At 41.1% G+C, this 14,339-nt stretch overlaps 1 non-coding gene across 1 annotated transcript; it reads right to left on the bottom strand.

The window, feature by feature from the left end:
* Positions 1-446: 446 nt before the first annotated feature.
* LOC126500285 (U6 spliceosomal RNA) lies at positions 447-550 on the bottom strand. The gene has a single exon (XR_007591297.1). It is a non-coding gene; the product is annotated as a U6 spliceosomal RNA (small nuclear RNA).
* Between the last annotated feature and the right edge of the window lie 13,789 nt (positions 551-14,339).

The raw sequence follows: 14,339 nt of genomic DNA, 5'->3' as shown, positions 1-14,339 counted from the left end.
TAGTTAGATAAATGCTACACATGACTTTTAAGCGCTGCTCTCTTACATTTCTATATCAAACTTAAAACAACATTTCCCTTGGTAAATTTCATGAAATAGAAAGTACAAATTTCTATGCCATCACTTGAAAACTGTTATTTCTGAGATTTGGTCTCAATAATTTAAAGCACAAAATAATTTGTGTTTATGATCTCATTTTTTCTTCATGTTTGTCACTAAGACAAACTGTGGCAATAAACCCCTCCCTTGCTTTCTGAAAATAATCTGATCATCGTTTTCTGTTGTGAAAATATTTTATATATTTTTGTATAGTATAATTTATATAAATTTACATTTAATATGCTTTATCAATAAGATGCAATATATTTTATATTTTTAATAATTTCTTTTCTTCTTTTAAAAAAGAAAACAAACTATCTCCTTTCATTTTGCATACCAGTCTCAGTAAAAATATGGAACGCTTCATGAATTGGCGTGTCATCCTTACGCAGGGGCCATGCTAATCTCTGTATCATTTCAATTTTAGCATATGCGCTTGCTTTGGCAGCATTTTACATTATATGCAAATACATATTTACCATGTCAGTGGTTTTGAAAGGCACAATTCAATGGTCCACGAGCATTGCACAACCGTGAGCCTTGCCTGCTTCTGAAACTTTCGCATCGTATCAGGCAGAGACTAGGCACCGAGACACTTAAGTTTCCATCCCCTGGCAGTCTAGGAATTTTACCATTCTAGGTACATTATATAAATAAAACCAAATGGTACTTGTGTTTTTACACCGATGTCAGTTAGTCTGGTTGTTTCAAGAGTCACCATTTTGTAGTGCTATCAGAATATACTGCGATCGTGTCAACAATTTAAATGAACCACATAATTAAATATCAACTACGCAGATTTAAAATTAATATGAAAAGAATCATTTATGTGGTAGTATGATTTCAGGTGTGAATAATGATCTGGGCTTTCTATGGAAGATTTAGTGCAACCACCACAACAAATGAAGACCCCCCCCACACACACACACACATTTTCCAGTGCTATGAATCAAACCCTGTACATTCTCAGCATGCAATCTACTACTGAGCTGCATCCTCAGCTTTGGTACTTTCATTAGACCAGGTCTTCATGTGTAGTCTAGTCAGACCTCTGTCTTAAGGTTCCCTGTCTTAAGGTTCTCCCAGACTCCTGGAATTACAGGTATATGCCACAGAATTCCATTCCAGTTCCACTCAGAATTCCGTTCATTTTTCAAGCCCTTGGTTCCTGCTTGGCTCTGTGCTCCCTGGCCCACTCTGCAATGAACAGTGTCTACTATAGGCCTCCACCACAGTGAGCTCAGCTCTTCCTCCATGCCTTCTGCACTATGCTTGAAACGGAAACAAGAATCAAAATTAACCTCTGGTTCTTTGAGTTACTCCTGTCCTGTATCTTATTATGAAAACATTCAATGTGTCTTCCACAGTCTCTCATTTAATTTGTGTTTTTTTTTACTTTTGTAAACATCCTTTCATGCATGCATGATCCCCCCCCCCTCCCGAGAGACAGGGTTTCTCTTTAGCCCTGACTGTCCTGGATCTCTGGATCTCACTCTGAAGACCAGGTTGCCCTCAGACTCAGAAATCTGTCTCTCTGTCTCCCAATTGCTGAGATCAAAGGCATGTACTCCACCCTACCTGGCTCGAAGCATGAAAAATTTAAGTTTGGCTTAAAGCCACTGCCTTTTCTCACAGTTGCGCCTTGAATGTCGCATCGGGGGAGTTTTGCCAAAGTCCATGCCGTAGGAACGCTTCCCCGTGCTCATGAGACATTTCTCTCTTACACCGCATGTTTATGTCTCTGCTCCTTTCGGCTGACTTTTGTATGTGGTGCACAGCAGAGGTATATCTTCTTTATCTTCATGTGAGCAGCCAGCTTCCCCAGAACCAGGTGTATCATGGCCAAAGCCTGGAAGTCCCTGTTAAAATAGTCCCGTTGTTTAGCGCAACTTTCAGAAGCAGTGCACTCCCTGTAAGATGTCTGTCCCCACTGACTCACCTTGACACTTGTCAGCCTCAGCCGCTCCCTCACACCTGGATGGCTGCTCTTTGCCCTTACTGCTCTATGTCAGCGGATGCCATATTGCTTTTCTTTCTAAGAGGTGGTTTCATTCTTATCGGTTTTTAGCCAGTTTTGAAATCAGGAAACTATAGTCTTCCAATATAGTCCTCGCTTCAAGACTGTTTTGTATACTCCTGGTCCTTCCCTATGACATAAGAATTTTAGGACAGATTTTTAAATGTCTGTGGAGGACACCCTCAAACCATTGATGGGAAGTGCTGAATCAGGATTTGCTGAATCTAAAGGTTACTTTTGATAATACTCCTGTTTGAACAGTATTGCCTTCAATATTTGATGACGAATGCATTTTTATTTACTCTTGTCTCTTTAAATGCCTCTCATTTTCTTGTATTTTTCAAGTGTACTAGTCTCTTACCTCTTCATTTAAACTGACTTCTACACCTGGCTAATATTTTATTCTTTCTAATGCTGTCAAAAATGAGATCATTTAATTTTCAGATTGTTCACGCTTAGTAAGTAGAAATTTAACTGCTTTTATGTATTGATTTTGTAGCCTGAAATTTTCCAGACCTATTTATTAGCTATAATAGGAGTGTGTGTTTGAGAGAGAGAAGGAGTGTGTGTGTGTGTGTGTGTGTGAATGTGTGTGTGTGTGTGTCCCATTTCCTTACCTACATGGTGAGCAAATCATTTTATACACTAGTGTATTAAATAATTTATGGGACAGAGTCGCTACCATAACTGTGATCATAGAATAAATGTCAGGCATTAAATATGCTTCAAGGTGCACATTAAAGCCTTCTTTAATTTGATTCCCTGAGCCTAATGCCAGGAATTCCAATGGTTTTTATCACCAGAGGAAACAAGATGGCCTATTATCTTTATTAGCTCCCCCAGAAATGAAGTGAGATAAAAAAAAAAAAAAAAGGAGTCAGGAGTTTGGGTTTTTATCTACTGAATTCCTAGAGACTCAACCAGAGAGTTCATGATAAGAGCACATTGTCCTGTTGGAACAACCAAGTCATTTCCCTAAACTAAGATATGGAGCTGATAAGGAGCCAGGCCTGGATCTAAAGTTGAGACATCCTGTGCCTCTCAATTGTTTTCCATTCAGTCGTTCATTTATTCACCAAAAATTTATGGAAGGTAGGTTCCTGGTACCAGATGGGGTACCAGGAAGACATATTCGTCAAAGAGCTACAGATGTCAATACAAGATCAACGATGTGATAGGCTAGGGAGGGTACAGTGTGCTCTGGGAGCATCTGATTCAGCACGAATCTCAGAATCTCAAATGTACCTAGCAATGATACAAGCAAATGAGTCAGGATTTGACCCCGTGACTCTGTGATTTGTACAAGCCAGTGTGCGTGTACCACACCAGGGGGCTATGAGTCCCTTTCTTACTTCAGGGAGTTCTGTAGATACACCTGTTTTCTCAATTAGACGGTGGTGCAGTACAGAATTCAGACGGAATTGCACATCATGTAACAGAGAACTAGGTAACGTTACTCTGTAAACTGACTAAGGGATGAATGTATATTGGATAGATAATGATAATATATTTGTTGTTGTTCATTTTTCAAAAGTATACTTTTAGACCGAAGTGATTCGGGAGAACTTCTGTTGAAAGTGTAATGTTTCTTTCCTCCCCTCACCCAAAAAGAGAAGTACTTATTTCAGATTTGTTCTGTGAAACCCAGGCTGGATATACATTTTTCCTATTCTTCAAAAATGGCCTTTGTAGCCCATAGGTGTTTGATGATTTTCTTTTCTTTTCTGGGGAAAATAAAAGCCGAAATTATGGCCTATTTTAAAACAGCCACCACTCTGAGTGATGAACTTTGGATCCATTTATTTTCCTCACGTATCTATTCCATTATCTTGTTTGGTACTGTCTCATGAATTATCTTCCATATTTCTTGGCATATGGCAATATATAAGTGAATAAATATTCTCTTCAAAGACCTCATGAGAGAATTTAGATTTGTTTTTTAGTACCGAAATTCCCTAAATTAGATTCAGTATCGTTTTAGACCTGAAATTCCATAAATCTGATTCCTTTATGATCCTAATTTCAATGTTAACCTTGTTGTCTAGAAAAACTAAGGGAAGTCATTCAGAAGAAAATAAGACAGCGAAGGAGAGAAGTGATGCATGGGGCCAGAGCTTCAGACGCAGTTAAACCGCTGTGTCTGGGGATGCTGAGGGCTGCGATACTGATGGTGAGGAAGGGGGTTTATAGCATCAGCGTGGGGATATAGCCCATAAGACCTCTGTCCCAAGAGCAAATGGTTCTGTCATTCAAGTCCTGATTCACTGCCAAGTGCCAAAATTGACTGGGTGAATAAAGGCAATAAAAATTGAGCTATATGTGTGCTGTGACTGGCGACTGAGAAAAATGAAATGAGTAAAAGAGGCAAAGTTGACATCATGGGCAAGGGTAGGAGACAGAGAGGACAGCATGACACATGTCACACTGGGGTCACAGGGGACTTTGCCTTCTTCGCATTTTCCGAAGAGAAGGATGGAGTCTACAACTTAGGTCCCCAGCAGAGGAACACAGAGCAGCTGTGTACTAGTTTTGCACATCCTGAAATTTCCCTTGTGTCTCTGTTCTTGCATATACAGTAATGTGTTAAGAGTCCCAATCTGATTCTCTCTCAAGTCCCCAGGCGCTTTTAAATCCTAAATCGAGACTTATCAATTTTCAGAAATCACAGTTTCTTACTTTAGAATGCTTTAGACTTTAGTCTAAACCAACTACAAAGACCACTTAGATAAGAAACCTGGAGTCAGGTGGAGCCGCCACGGAGATGCTAGATTTTATAAAGTGGGCTCCGCACAGCGAAACAGTTTGAAATGACGGTGTTCTCCTAAGGCGTTCTTTCTGATTGCCCAGAGTGGCAGACAGTCCCAGTTTGAAAAAACACTTGAATATTGTGAACATATTCCTCTGGACTAATTTCACTGTCTAATTTTGTACCTAGATATAGATATCTGAAACAAAGAAAAAGTCAGGGATCCGAGGAAATGACTCCAAAGTTAAAAACATTTACTGAATTCCAGAGGACTGTCCTTAGCCCTCACATCAGGTGGTTCACAACAGCCTGCAGCTCCCAGCTCACTTTTCTAAACCCATGCACAGACAACACCACACACGCATGCACTTACATGTGCATACACACACGTATGCACTCATGCATACTCACACACATGCATGTGAGTGCACATTCACACATATACATTCACATGCACACACATCAAACACCTAAACATGAAATAAATGTTTAGAAAGTCAGGGTTGACTCTTACCTTACTATACGTGCAAGCAATCAACCTTGTCTCGTGGAAGATTCAGCTTGCTTCTTCACCAAGATCAGATAGAGCCGTTCCTAAAGAAAGAGGGTTAGTTACCAGTTTCTACCAAACTAAGTGACTCTTAAGGCAAAAGGAGTTAAATAGGAAAGGTAGGCAAATCCACTTCTACATCATTCGTCCCTCACTAAGCTGTCTGTCATCCTGCCAGCATGAGAGAGATGATAAGGACAAAGCCCAGGGACACAGTCCTTCCAACTCAAGCCTGCGTGGGAGCTCCAACAGAGATACACTGTGCTGTACTAGATGACGTCAGTGAGGATCTAAATCCCTTGTAAGTTGCAATGCAAATTAACTGATACTTTTAAAAGTTGTGTCATGTTTTGCCTGTCCACTTTATTCTTTTACTTTGGTCACCACAGAAATCCCTGGAATCCCTATCTATTTCCATAGAAAGGGATACCAAACACCAAACAGAACTCTATGCTGTAATGTAATCCAATGGTTCTTATTTATACAGTGCACACTAAATTGCCCAAGCATGCTTTACATGAAGAATGCTTTCACCTTTGAGGGAACAGGGTATTTTCTTGCTTATGATACAAATATGTATTGATTAAATATAACACATGGATGCTGGCTTAGGTTCTGCCTATAATATCTACCCTTGTTTATTTTACTATTCCTTGGTCTTTTTTTTTTTTTTAACAGCACACATGACAAATTTTGGAAAATTTCACAAAGGAGTTCAGATTTAGGGATTAGGCTTCTTAAGAATTTAAATTATTTTTTATTGTGAAAACATTTTGAATCTAAAAAGATTTTCAAAGTTTTTTTTTTTTTTTTAAATTTGTCAAAAGGGATCTCTGAATTGTGTGGCCTCAGCAGTGTCCAAGACTGAGAAGGCTACTGGGAGAAGTGTAGTTAGGGAGGGTTATTCATAGTAACAAAAGCAGTGACGTTGGCCGAAAAGAACAAGGCCCTCAGACAGTGAGAGAGAAGCAGACAAGGGTCAGAAATGTTAGGCAAGCTAGCCAGAAGAGAACTCACTGCTGTGTAATTATCTGTTACTCAAGCATGTGGTCCTTGTGGTTTCGGGTAGACTTGTTTGGGGCATGTTTGTCTGCAGGGTTGGACGAGATCGGAGGTGGGGATGGGAAGACAAGGAAAGATTCATCCACACTGTGAAGTCTTCCACCTCTAAACGTTTCCAGTTGTCTCCTAGAGTGTCTTGTTGGCAGCTACAGGAACTACACACATTTGTGAAGGGGGAAGAAAACAAACAAATGAAGCATGTCCTCATGCTGTTTCCCCAGGAGAACAATGGGGGAGGGGAGGAGGTGTTCCTAGTCCTGGACATGGTGCAGTCACCTGAGGGACCATACTTTGAAAGGCTTCATGAACCTCAGCTCTGGACAGGTAATGTTTAGAGTCCACCACTTCCCTCTATGTCCTTTCTGATTCTCAGGCATTCCCATTGGCAAGCTTTTCTTTAAGGCCGGTGGTATTTCAACTGCATCTTCCGTGAGCCTCTATTAATAATTCACTGAGGAAAGATATTGACCAGACTCCCTCCCCGTGGCATAGACAGTGGGTCAGTCAACCCAAGTTCCATGAGCCTCCTTGGACAGCAAGTATCCTTACTTCATTTTCTTACCCCGAATTCACACGAATCACGTGAGGTCAAGAATGAAGCTACTCTTCACATGTAGACTATCTCCGTGCCCCCTAGCTGTCCCACAGTGAGGTCTACTCTGGACCCTTGCAGTCTCCCCTTATGTAAGAGACCTGATTCTGGCGTCAGACTGGGTATTGGTGAGACCATCTGAAAAGTTTATGAAATAAAAGGTCCTTCCAGAGATTTCTTTCCTCACCACCACCCCATCCCAAGACTTTCCGTAGTTTAAACATAACTGCTTGCTTTATTATGCATTCATTTGAGGCCATATTAGAAACATCCTAGGTTATTTATTTTTCACAGATAATTAATTATATTGCATATTCCGTTTTTGTAATTATCCCTGTCTCCCTTCCCTAAATCCTGTGTTTGGCTATCAGATGCTTTAAACTAGGTTTCCTTCTCTTAGCTTTGGATGAACAAAGCCATGCTGTGTCATTCCTTTCTATTTAAGTGGGCTGCTATTGGAAGAGAGAAAAAAAAAGCATCCTTATTCAAATAATACATATATGTCTATTGAGGGCCTTATTCTTGTAAGAATCATGCCAGAACCTTAGTTAGAAGGGTGAATAAGACAATTACATGTACACTCAATACACTGGGATACACTTCATGGTGTCGGATGCCTCATAGAGTCAAATAACAGGAACATTTAACCAAATTGTATGGACAATGGGAAAATATCTGAACTAGTCAAATTAATGTTGAAGTTTGAGCTAGCAGCTTGAGTTTGCCACATAGATCTGGCCAACCACAAGAAAACCACACAGTGCTAACAGCAGAAGAAACAGCAGATGCGGATGTCAGAGACAAGGAGACAAGGAGACAATGAGACAGGGCCTTGCTTCGTCTCTCTATTAAGCCAAGGAATGTAGAGCATACATTAAAAGTTTATTATTTTATTTGAGAGGGGGAAGAAATCTACACGATGGCTACCATAGCATGTAAAGAATTCCATTCTATAGAATAATGGTCTATAACTTCAGGACACCAATTACGATCCACTTGGAAGCTCTGTTAAGAAGGACTGGTGAGCCATGAGTCATGTGCCTCATGAGCTTGAAGAGTTGCAAGAAACGTCTGTAGCTGGAGCAGATACTACAGTGAGGAGGATGGGAAGAAGACTGTGTTATGAGGAGAGCCTGTGCTGAGGAGAGGAGGTGGGGAGGGCCTTATGGTCCCTGCATGTGTTTCATCGTCATTGTGTGATGAAGACACAATTTCAGGTCAGCTTCTGTCGTTGTACTGAGATGGGCAGTGGGGGCCATTGCATCCATTCCTTCTCCAGTTACACCCACCATTCTCCACTAAACAGCAATAAAATAAATTGTTACAATTGTACATTTTTATTCCCAGTTTTATAAGAAACAACCTTGCTGATAATGCCAATATAATTTAATTGAAAAAAAAAAGTGTAGGCATAAGTTGTCTACCAAAAAGAATTTCTTGGCATCTGTATTTGACAGTACTATTTAGAGGAACAGAAACCATAGATGTGGACCTTAGAAAAAAAAAAAGATTTAATATTTGCTTGCAGGCAAGTGGCTGGGTAGCCCAACAATAGCCATCTCATCTGAATCTACCGAGAATTCAGCAGCCTTTCAGTCCCCATAGCCAGATGCCTCAGCGGTCCCACGCTGCTGCTGAAGGTCTGGGGCTCCCTGAGAGCAGCTGGTCTTCCGAGTCTAACATCAAAAAGAGTGACTGCGAGATACTTTCAGGACAAAGTTCGGGCAATAGGCACAAGCCTGTGTTCTGGAACTGCCAGTTTGAAAGCGCTAAAGTGCCGCCGGCTTCCAGGGCAGGTATTCCCCTCGGCCCCCGGTTACTCCTCCCTGGAAAAGCTCTAATAGACATGTGCAGAGGCGCGTCTCTTAGGTTGACGCCTCATCCCATCAAGCAAGCAATTAAGACTTTCCATTACAGCATCTAATTGTGGAAAGCACTTTAGTAGGTTGAGGGAAAAAAAAATAGCGTGTCAGGGGTCCATTGTCTGGAAACTCATCCTTTACAGTTTCGTCTGTCGGCGTGAACCGCCGTCATTTCTCCACCTTCCCCACAGCCTCTTCTGCCGAGTTATGGAACTGCAGCCATGCCAGGAAGCTCTAAGAAAGGTGTCTCAAGATTGCCAGCTGAAAGGGACTTTCCTCCCACCTCTCTAGGGTTTCAGAGAAAGGACCAAAGTAGCCAAACTATGAGAGGGAATAACAGCCAGATTTATTTATTTTTCTTGGATTTTGGGACTTTCCTTTGCCATCTGTTTCCAGACCTATGGAGCTGGAAAAATGACTTGACAAATCTGAATGCCCCTTTAAGAACAGATGTGTTTTTTTTAATTAATTAATTAATTTATTTATTTATTTATTTATTTATTTATTTTCTTGGTGTCAAGTTTCTTGAGTTCTTGGTATATTTTGAAGATCAGGACTCTGTCCGATATGGGGTTGGGGTTGGTGAAGATCTTTTCCCAATATGTAGTCTGTATTTTGTCTCATTGACCATGTCCTATGCCTTAGAGAAGCTTTTTAGTTTCAGGAGGCCCCATTTATCAAATGTTGCTCTCAGTGTCTGTGCTACTCGGGTTATATTTAGGAAGTGGTCTCTTGTGGCATTGCGTTCAAGTGTACTTCCCATTTTCTCTTCTTTGAGGTTTAGTGTGGTTGGTTTTATGTTGAGGTCTTTGATCCATTTGGACTTGAGTTTTGTGCATGATGATAGATATGGATCTATTCACATTCTTCTATAGGTTGCTATCCAGTTATGCCCACGCCGTTTGTTGAATATGCTTTCGTTTTTCCATTTTATATTTTCATCTTCTTTGTCAAAAATCAAGTGCTCAGAGGATTGATATCCGGGTCTTTGATTTGATTCCATTGGTCTTCCTGTTTTTATGCAGATACCAGGCTGTTTTCATTACTGTAGCTCTACAGTAGAGTTTGAAGTAAGGGATGGTGATGCCTCCAGAAGTTCCTTCATTGCACAGGATTGTTTTGGCTAACCTTGATTTTTTTTTTTGCTTTTCCATTTGAAGTTGAGTATTGTTTTTTTGGCATCCATAGCCATCAGAGAAATGCAAGTCAAAACAACTCTGAGATTCCATCTGTCAGAATGGCTAAGATCAAAAACACTGATGATAGCTGATGCTTAGAGGATGTGAGGTAAGGGGAACACTCCTGCATTGCTGGTGGGAGTGCAAACTTGTACAGTCACTTTAGAATCAGTATGGTGATTGCTCTAAAAATTAAGAAACAATTTACCTCAAGACCCAGCAATACTACTTTAGGGTTTACACCCAAAGATGCCCAATCACACCATGTGCTCATGTGCTCTACTATGTTCATAGCAGCATTAGTCATAGCAAGCAGAACCTAATTCACCCGGATGCTCCTCAACCACAGAATGGATAAAGAAAATGCATTACATTTACACAATGGCGTACTACTTAGCATTAAAAAACAACGATATCTTGAAGTTTGTAGGCAGATGGATCCCCTCCTTTCCTCTCCTCTCCTCTGGTGTCACCCCACCACTGGCTGACTGTGACTCCACCTACACGACTTTTATAATGAGTTGTGGCTCTGTGGGGCCCAAGCTTGTTAGAAGGGTCAGTCTCCTCCACCATAGAAGGCAGCATTCATGTTTCAATTACATCTGACAATGGGCATGATTTGGAAGTCGTTATCGAGCCATCTACTATACCTTGAGCTTGCTTGCTTTTGCTTACTCAATATGCTACACTTCTGTATGAAGAGTTGTATTCATGAATGCTATGTGGTAAGAAGGAAAATGCAGAAAGAGAATTTGTGTGGCTGAGTATATGAAGAATGGTCAGAAAAGATGGCAGACTGCATGCCTGCAGCTTGAGTTTTTAACAGGTCACCCACTGACTGATGCCGTAAAAAATAAAGGAAACGCCCCCACCAGTGATTTGTCAGACCTCCTGTTTCTACACTGTTCATGTGGAGGCCTGGAAAATTTGTGAAGGGTTTTAAATAAAATGATAGTAATGAAGTTACAGGTGAGAATAGCGGTATACAAACCCTACAGTTGTATAAAAAGGCAGTGAAAGGCAAAAGTTCAGGAATGTGTTTACATACTGTTGAGTCCCTTCGTGATGGATATCATAACAGAATGTCTAAGAATGAGTAATTCATACTCATAAAGAACAGAAGTTTGTTTCTCCTAGTTCTTGGGGCTAATATGCTGCTGCGGAACCACAGAGAGTACTTCAGATGCTGAGTGCTAGAGACAAGCAGATCAGGAACGGACAGTCCTGGACACATCCTTCGTTTTACTAGTTCAAGTCATTCATTCGTTCATCAGCTTACAGCCTACTGCAGCAGGTTTCAGGATGTAGTGATGACTCAGCCACAGTCTCCAGCTGAGTGCTGGGAATCTCAAACTACCCTAGAGCATCTGCTCTCTGGGAAGAAGAGAATTTAACCTGTCCACAAACTGAGGAATTTGTTACCAGAAGCTGACCAAGAATGTCCAGCTCAGTTTTTTTCTTTATTTTAGACCATTTTAAAACATAATAAGGGTCATATTGGCTGGTTGCTTTTGGCCCTGTTTTGAAAGGCTAGGTTTAATTATGAATGATAAATAATAACTCATGATTATATAACAACAACGACGACTACGACGACGATGATGATGATAAGTCTTAGAGAATAAGTGAATAGAGATTAGGACTGGATGAGTTGCATACTAGGAAGGCAAGACCAATGAAAGAAGTATACAGTAGTCAGGAAATACACAACAGTGTCTTAAGAGGGGAAAGCTCTTACCGCAGAACCCTGATGGTGGCATGCAGCACCTCAGCCCACTGGTGGCACTTACCTAAATCGCTCAGGTGACTGTCAGTTCCGTGGGAGCCACTATGTTGTTTGAACTGACTCTGGTTTTCTATTTCCTTCCCTATTCTCTGCGATTGCGTGAATAACCTGTGTAGAGAAGTAGCTCCCTCTCAGGGAACTCCTCAACATGTCAGATAGCAATTTATTGAGGACATGCCTTGGAGAAAATAAAGCTGAATGAGGCAGTGTCCTCCTCTAACTGGATTCCTCAGAATAAAGACCACACAACCAGCATAATATGGTTAATGCATCTGACGGCCCCATCACTATTCATCATACCCACCAACCATTCGGCACAAAGCAAAAGATTTCCAGCAGTCAAGGTCAAATCTTTTTCTTTTCCAGTTTTTATTTCAATGCTGGTATCCACAGCATCCAGTTAGGTTGGATTTCACAATTATTGCTATGGAATTCCTTAGTCCTTGCACAGTTCCGGGAGCCCTGGGTTGTGGACGTCATGAATGTTAACCATTGGTGGGGCTCCTTCCGTCTTCGTATGATGTTCCCACCTCTCAAGAAGCAGGGACAAGATAGGGATGAAAGAAGGGAGGCCACAGGCTGACAGGTGTGAGGATACAGTGTGAACCAGAGGGAGGTTTAGGGAGCATGAAGAGCTAGGGAGGCCAGAGGAGATGCAACCACATCCTGTGGCTCACACAACTCTGTGGCTATGGCGTTCTTTTTCCGCATGTCCCAACACCACACCACACTCATGGACTGGAAGAGCATTGGAACTGTAGTGTTCTCCACTGCTTACTGGACTTCTATTCGTGGGTCTTCCAACTGGCCCTGTAGATAACCAGCCGCTACACCCGAATACTGATTAGATGGTTCTTCACTTACCGCATATACTTGTATTGGAACATGGGTGAATGGTGTGAGATTGCTCAGAATTATATTTTATAATGTCACAAAATACATATTTCAACACTAAATAATGAAGCCTCTAGCTTCAAATAAAGGATGTCTATAATTAATTTGTATTGTACTAATGCCTTAGAAATAATTTCAACTTTGTAATAGGATCCTATGGATTTACGCCAATTTTAAGTTTTATTCAGCAATTTAAGATTTTACAGGAGAAAGTTCCAGGTACAAAGCCAGTATATAATATTACCGATGGCTCTTTGGGGGTGTGTCCAGGCTTAACTGAGGAGGACTGTCTCCTAGTGACTCTTGAACAACCTACTAAAATTTTGGTCATTGTGCGAAGGATGCGGTGATGACTGGCAATAGGTCATTGCTCTTCTGTCGCTAAATGAGGCTTGCCATTAGGGTACACTGAGAATTCATCCTGCACACTGAATTACAGCATGGTGAATGTGGCTTAGCAGGTGAGCTGGCTACTCACAGAAGTATTTATTACCAGCAGCCTGGTATCCATGAGTCAGTTCATGCCAGTGTGGATAAGCCCATCTTGGTGTGATCTACCTGCCTGTCCGCCCTGACTACATTTCATTATGAATTCTCCCTGACTCTCCATCAGAGAGTGAGTTTTAATTGCACTAGATGCTCAACTCAGCAAAGTGCTGAGCATACCAGGAGGGACTCAAGAAACACCTGGTGAACGAATGGAAAAAAGACCAAAATGAAGACCCTACGGTTTGAACCATTATTGATATCAAAATAACCTATGTAGAAGAGGATAAAACACACAAAGAGTCAAGGGTCTTCAAGAAGGAGGTCATTTAAAGCTTGCTTTCCATACACCCAATCCCCAGGCCTATTTTCCAGTTCACACTCAAAACATCCTTTCTGTAAGACTAGACTCTTCTAAGCAACTGCTTCTGGAAAAAGACTAATTGAAGTTAGAGAGACACAAAGTCTCACTCCGAGTTGGAAGACCACCTTTCAGTATTTAAAAAGTTTTCGATTGTAATCACCAATAAATTGAAAGGACTGTGCACACAGTAGGCAGAATATGTATACCAGCGTCAGAAGTCAGGGCAAAGGTAGACCAATGGCTTCAATAAATTAAAGTGACTGAGAGCTGACCAGAGGGGACATTACTGCCAAGCCAGAGAAGCAGTCAAGGTCAGCAGAATTTCTCCTCTCCCCAGCTCCCTTTCTTTGGTAACAGAGATTGTTGAGAAACAAGTTTTTTTTTTTTTTTCTTTTTGCAAGTCTGACTCAGATGTAGGCATGGAAGCGCCCCAGTGCTGGGTTGGAACAGTGCTTTTATTTCCTTTAGTTCCTGATGACAAGAAAGAGTTACAAACATATTCAGTAAATGTCTGTGCTCCCAAAGCTTTCAGCCAGCTATCCCATGATGCCCATGCTCTTAAGAGCATTCTCTCACGTAGGAGCCTCTGGCTTCCCCTCTGCTTTGTTCTTCTGAGAATTCTTTCTAAATAAGCGACTATACCAAAAAAGATTTCTAAAGCCATTTTTTTTTAAAAGCCACAGGATGCAGTTTTTCTATGAAA

This window comes from Alexandromys fortis, unplaced genomic scaffold, assembly GCF_014885135.2.
Source record: "Alexandromys fortis isolate MF-2015 unplaced genomic scaffold, M_Fortis_MF-2015_v1.1 scaffold_33, whole genome shotgun sequence".
NCBI lineage: Eukaryota > Metazoa > Chordata > Mammalia > Rodentia > Cricetidae > Alexandromys > Alexandromys fortis.
Note: the sequence above shows the minus strand (reverse complement) of the source record. Positions and strands in the feature narration are given on the sequence as shown.